This window comes from Strongylocentrotus purpuratus, unplaced genomic scaffold (genome assembly GCF_000002235.5).
Source record: "Strongylocentrotus purpuratus isolate Spur 01 unplaced genomic scaffold, Spur_5.0 spur5_scaffold_11, whole genome shotgun sequence".
Lineage (NCBI taxonomy): Eukaryota > Metazoa > Echinodermata > Echinoidea > Camarodonta > Strongylocentrotidae > Strongylocentrotus > Strongylocentrotus purpuratus.
This window is the reverse complement of record NW_022145596.1, coordinates 32,220,711-32,228,302: the sequence shown is the minus strand read 5'-3', so window position 1 is coordinate 32,228,302 and position 7,592 is coordinate 32,220,711.

The following is a 7,592-nucleotide window of genomic DNA, read 5'->3' as shown; positions in this document are numbered from 1 at the left end:
CTTTAAAGGGTGGTCACTGAGCTAATCAAGACTAGAAATTGGTGATTTTGCAAAGAAATTCTGTTTCACAAAGCGATCCTGTCAATTGCTGCCTAGTGTTTTGTACAAAAATGCACATGTGGCAAACAAGCGGCTGGCAGAAAGAGAAGAAAGCAACCGAAAAGTTAAACATTGTCTTGTGGCATCTCATTACCAAACAAAGAATGCCTGGGCCCTGTAACACAAACAACATGGTCAAATGTTAGGTTATCTTTGTGTAGCGTGCCCTGATGATGTTATGGTAATTATTCAGAACACTTGATGGCATCATTAGGCCAAAGAGGTTTTAGAACCACTGATCTTAGAATAATAACAAGAAGCCATCATATACAATTCAGCAGTACTGGTTCAGTTTTTTGCACACTGTCCCCTGAATACCAGAAGTATTTTCATTTTCTGTTGCAGCATGCTATATTCTTAACATAAAATGACAAAGACAAAGAGCATTATAACTCGTATCTCCTTCTATCAAAGCTCAAACCAAACTTGACAGTACCTACGCTTGAAGTATTTTACATGGAATTGAATGAGCATAACAGTCATTTATAATTAGGGGCATTAACAGTGATTTTATACAATGAAAAGTGACATGTAATGGGAGTCTACTTCCTTGTAATGTTTGAAATTCAATTAACATTTTTTGGTGAACCCTAGACCCATTTATGTAATCCAAGACAGATACAGTGTATGTCAATGGTCAGGTTCATTAATGCTATTTTATCTTGGGTTTTTTTTTTCATTTGGAATTTAACACAACAAGGATTCTTCTAAAAATATATCTCTAATATTTGTATTTTTTCTGATTAGGGATCAGAGGAATTCCAAGTCCGATAAGAGCTGCTGTTTTGATCTTGTCAATGTATGTGATTGTCGGCAACTTGTGTTTACTTCTTCATAAGACATCCTTATATTAAAGCCAGTTCGTAAATACTATCAGGGCATGGGCAGATAAAGCTCATTTGTTCCCAAATTGTAAAATCCTTGAGACTAATACTGGTAGCATGCCCATGCACCGTCAGTACATTTATCTGATACACAGGTGAAAGTATTCTTCTCAATAGGCCAACAAAAGGATAATAATTTCTGAAGCTCTGTGGAAGCGCATAGAGACTAAGTATTATGAGCTATACAAGAACAGACTATTATTATTATTATTATTCATGAAGCACCTCCATCACTTTGGCAGTGAGTATTCTAAAATGCACAAGTGGGACGTATCCATCGTGTAAAAGATCTGTGGATATTTTTTGGTCATGCGTTCCAAACTATTTACGAACTGGCTTATAAAGGAGACCATGCATTGCATTGTTTTACATAATACCACTGCAAAGTCTGTTAAATTTTAATAGATACAATGAATTGATATAACTAAAAAGAGTCTATGTGATGTATGTGTTGGTGTCATTCACTTAAATATGATTTCCTGTAAGAACGGTTTGTATAAGAAGTACTACTTGGTGTTTTGTTTCCTGTGCTGCAATTTACTGTTCCTTTCTTCTTAGGAACCTAATCATTTGAATTTTACTACAAATGTATCAACATTTTCACAGAATTCTTATTCTTAAAATGTTCCAGTCACGTCCATCATCAGTTGTCATTTGATTATTTTTTGAGAGGAAAAAGACAGGATAAAAATAGTTACAATTTTACAGATCTGAAATGCATGGCCCTACGTGTTATCAGTGTCTGTGATATGGTGTAATAATGAAGCCCTACCAAAATTGATCACAAAGTGCTTCAAAAAAGTAAGAATCTTTAAGTGACCAGTTTGACCATACTCACTCTCCCCAATAGACTGTAGTGTTATAAAAACCGTTGGGAAAAAAGTTTTAGAAATTTTGAATTCCTATCATAAATATCTTGATAATCAAACGTGATCGGCTTGAAAAAGTCATGGGATTCCTGACTGACCTAAGGTTTATAATATACCAGTTCGTAGATACAATCTGGGCGTGCGCGGATTGATCTGCGCATGCGCAGATAAAGGTCACTTGAACAAAATTGTAAAACCCACTGAGACGAATACTGGATACATGCTCACAAAAGTTATGTCATCATTATTCATGTATGCACCTGTGATGATTTCTATTAAACACAGGTGGAAGTAATCTTTTGAAGAGGCAAACAAAGAATCACTTCCATGACTTTAGCTGTGATTATTCCAAAAGGCGCAAAGTTGGATTTATCTATGTTTAAAAGATATGAAGATATTTGGGGTCATATGACCCATGTGCTAACTACGAACTGGTCTATTATGATTGCAGCATGAGCTCATCATGCTGACACATTACTTTAAAATGGTGGTTCCACGATGCAAAAGCTAGAATCAATATTACAATCTGTATTACATCTGTGCTTCTACACTAATGCATATTATATCGTGATAAAAGGCACTTAAATAAATGCATTACATTGGAGATGTGTCACAGTAAGATATACTGTATGAGGATGATTTACTGGTTTCCCTAATGAGCTCCATTTATGGCCTGCAATACGTGAGGAGTAGTCATTTTCTGTGAAAGTTCTGAAATATTATGAATATATTTTTTCTCATTTATGTTTTCATTCTTTACTGGGGTTTGGTACTTTCAGTCACCCCCAGTGTCATATAGTTATTCATGGATTACTACACACTTATTGCATGATCAGGGGGGTGTTTCTCAAAGATCCTAAGTTGGACATAAAAATTATGGAAAGCTGTTAACATCGTTGAAAATATTTTGTAAAAGTTATGTCAAAAGGCATAAAATGTTGATTCAAATCATTCATATTTTATATTATCAAGGAGATTTTATGTTTTTGATGTGGAATTTATAAAAAGTCTACATGATCCCAAATTCCGACTTCAAGAATTTTATGAGAAATTATTATTGCCAAGTTATCATAAAAGTCAACACTGAAATGCCAGGACTTTGTGCAAGGCTACATGTAATGGTTATGACAATAGAGTACCAAAGTGCTAACATCACATTTGCTCTTTATCTAGGTTACTGGTTCTAAATAACAGCATGAGGTTCACCATGAATTTTTTCAAGCAATGGGCTGGTGCAGGGCAAATTCAGTGTTTGGCGCTGGTGTGATCACCACGCTATTGTTTGGAACTAGCAATCTTGACAACTTGGCCAATATGTCGTCACACTTCGGTACTCTATATATCTCTGCACATTCAGGTTTAAGCTTTTTAGTTTGTTCTCAACAAGTTTGGTACCAGTAGTTATCTTATTCCAAACTCATAGCAAAACACTTTTTTTTATCCAAGAATTGGGAATAAAGTTCCCACACGATCCAATTTCCCTATGAGAAGTCCTTGAGACACCTGTTCATTGTGACAGTAAAGGTGGATAAAGAGATGTTTTTAGCACTTTAATGTTGATCTTGGCAGATATTACTAAAGGTCAAAGTTTGTTGGGTGTAATTTGAAAATTAGATATTCTTGTTAATCTTAGCATGGTTATGGGCTAGCGCTCCAGCTCGAGTTGCACATTCAAAGAAAGAGAATAATATTTCCTAATCAAGCTTGATTATATCTCGCATTGATTAATATTGATAAGAGTCTTTGTGTAGAGACGATTAAGGTATTAAATCACTTACATGGATAACAAGGTGTGGGGCAGTGCTCCAGATTATAATCATTCTTTGCATGTTGGATTGGTTCAAAGTTGAGGTTAATATTTATTTCATATTTAGTTGATTTGTGAATGATTTGTGTTCCATTATTTCTATGTCTGTGTACATGGTCAAGGTGGTGTAATCTGAATTTGTCTTGATGTAAATCAATCATGTTTGATTGACAGGTGGGTCATAGTTTATGTAATGGAGAATGGAGAGATTAATAACCATATTTTTCCCTACTTTGCTTCAAATCATTCTTTATACTGAAGTTTTCATGAAATGATGCTTAAGCGGACTATTTTTCATACGCTGTACATTCAGAGAATTTTCAGTAGATTGTAAATAAGATGCAGAAAGAGCGAGGAATTAAAAAACTTCTATATGAAAAATCTCATTATGAGAGAAATCTACCCTTGTATTAACACTCAATGATGTATATGTTCACAGTGTATATATATTTTGCCTGTATGTAAAGAAAGTGTTATGAACATCAAGTTGAATTGAAATTCGATTTAGATTTGGTCTCACTACAAATTTCTTGTTTTGGGTCTCAAATAAATGTATAAAAACTCAAAAGAAATTTAAACCTACGTCACATTGTTATACTTGTTTTGAGATGGTGATGTATTTTGTGTGCATTTGTGTTATCTGTCTTGTTGATTTCAATATACCGGAAAACCATGGGAAACAAGTCGGGGAGAGCTTTGGGAAAATAGACAAATAGTCTAATAAAAACAATTATGATCTTTTCTAACTCTAATGATCATTCAAATGACTTGCTTGCTAATTTTTCTTTACAATCATTTAATAATAATAGCTCACTTTTATAATGCGCCTAATACTTTGCTTCTAAGCGCAGTCCATATTATTACCCGTCATAGGATTCAGGGTTACCCACATACAATGTATGCACATATTCTCCACTCCCTGGGGAGCATTCTGGCCAGTTGCCATTTTACAAGCGCCACTCGCTCATCCTATACTGGGTACGCATTTAACCTATCATACATGTTTCCAATAGCCGCCCTTCAAGTTAATAAAAATATCTTTAAGACAAAAGTAAAGAATCACTACAATCACAATTCTAGAGAGATTATTTTATTTTCTGCATCATTCTTTCCGTCTTCAAATGTATATACACATTAGTCATAAATCACAAAGTCAACTTTATATAAATAAAGAAGTTCTTCTACCAAAATATGACGATTGCTTTAAAATACAAAACATCCAGGGGTAATATTCTGTAAATAATCAGATATTGGTTTTATCTTGATTTTCGTGAATCGATTGTCATAGAAAATATATAGACTTCTAGAATTTGATAAAGATTGCACAGAGAAATATGTCATCTGCGCTTACACATGAAAGGTTGCAATATAATACTTGCAAAATAAATTTATGACATATCAACAACATTTTCAGTATATCACTAAACTGATTCTCTGCTACCGGTGCTTTCTATTTTCTCCTCAGTGGAGGAATGGACTCCGATCATTAGAATAAAACAGGTGGTTTGCAAAGTGTCCAATTCTCAATTGCATTTTATTTATTGATTTTAAAATAATACCAAGAAGCAAGCAAAGATGTCCGTTTTAGACTGATTGTAAATCACAAACTCTCTGGCCTGAATTCACAAAGGAGGTTCGTCAACAAACCTAGATTATGTGCGTCATATGACGCGTTTCAGACCAAGGTTAAGACAAACCTTGATCTTTAACACATCATATGACGCACATAAACCTCCGTTGTGAATTCGGGCCATTGTAAGTCAGAAGTATGAAACTAGAAGGCTTAAACCAAAACTTAAGTTTAAACTCTGATTTTGCTAAATTAATACATGCATGTTGTACAAGAGAAGGATAAAAAGAAAAAGATTAGATACACAAAACAAACGAGAGACAAGATCTAGCCCCAATAACACAACATGTACAAGTTTACAACCACAGAAAGAGTAGAGTCCTTATGATTCTCACTTAGTCTGTAAAATGGTCTGTTGAATGTTATTCTAGTTACCTATCACAGTGCATGGGCACAATTCATCTGGTAGCAAAGCATGGATATTATATCTGCCATGTCTGCTAGTGAAAGGTCACTCACATGTAGTAATCTTACAGTACATTTATAACTTACTAGAGACCAATTTTTTTTACCATTTCAATCCCCCAAACTATACCGTATGACAATATTCATTTTAGAGTTCTGACTAGTTTACACCCTAAACAATAGGACAATCCAATTAATAGTACATGTAAAGTTCTGACTACTTTATTATTAGTGCCCTCGAGCAATTAAAGTGTCTTGACCATTTACATATAGTATAGATAGGACAATTTAGAGTAGGGTCTGGATATTCTATCAAATACTCTCCTGGCTATGACTGTATAGCACACCACATCACACACACTGGAACTAAACAATACCACGTTCGCCATATTTGACATCATCATACAACTACACTGTACATGTAGTCTAGGCAATAATCTTGAGATAAATATCAGTTTTAGCTGTGCTTTACTGCAAAAGAGAGAGAAAGAGATTATCTAGCAGAGCTGGCTTACTCCATCTTATAACCTATACTGTAGCTGTAAATGAACTTCCATAGAAAAAATAATAGAAATAAACATATAAGCATAAAAAGTAAATGTACATCATGGTAAATGTACCATAATTTTCTTCTTTCTTTCTAGACGATGAACAAGTTTATACGTAAGGTCAGTTAATTTGTGCGCTTTGGTGTTTAAATGACGGCCCAGATTGAAACTGGAAATATGCATAATATTACAAATTACTTTAGAAGAAAAAAGAATGTCATATCACACATAACATTATAATCTTCATTACATTACAAACAATGGAGGGATGACAAACTTGTCAATAAAACATTTCTAGCTATACATCATATTGTTATAACTTTTATTATAAACATGCTGTTTTTCCTGTATTGTTACAGTATATTAGGAATGGTGTTTGCTACAATATCAAACAAGGAATAGAGCACTCCTTATACAGGGAGTAATTTATTACTGGATCATGAAAATTAAATTGTATTCATAATCAAGTTATGGAAATGGTTAATACCCTAAAAGAATATAACACTTATCAAATAAGAGCCATCAGAGCTGAATTTGGCTTCAAGCTATCTATGTGGATTATTTGGATTGCATATAAGCTTGACTCAACGTAAATTACGTAATCATTCCAGACAAAAAAAAAAAAAAAAAAATCAGTTTTATGGATCACGAACTTCATACACAAAATTTGTATAATAAAACGCTGTATAAAGAATCATTGTATAGCGAAAGGATCATACATACTAGATAACATCGTATAAAGAGACGTATAAAGAAGCTACTTTTGACAAAGTCAGCTGGCCAATCTCAATACGCGCTTGTGCGGAGCCCCGCCTAGTAATACAATTTTCGTATCATATAACATTCAGACCAGAACGGGTTGCTGATTCTTTATCAAGTTCTGACACAATGCCCAAAACGATGTTTTGCTGTACAACATTCACACTAGGAAACCGTTTATTACTTATCTTATATGATTCTTGTATAGATATACAATGAATTCTGATAGTCTGAACGCAATGTAAGAGTCAAGAGTCCAAGTACATCTACCTTGAACTTGCTTCATAGTACACTCCAGAAAAGCATACTCAAACTGTATTTTACACACGTCTAATATAAGTGTATATTATGCCTTGGTATGTTGAGAACAAATTTATAGAACCTGTTCCATCTTGTGCCTTCACCAGTTTAAATGTACATAACTCCATAAATAATGACATTTTTCTTAATTTTCAGACAACCTTGAAATCCAGCATACATTGCTGCATCCTCATGGCTTTTTACCACACACTTACAAATACATCCACATATACATGTTCCTATACCACTTCATGTAAAAATAGAATATCTACAACCTTCGATTTTAAAAAG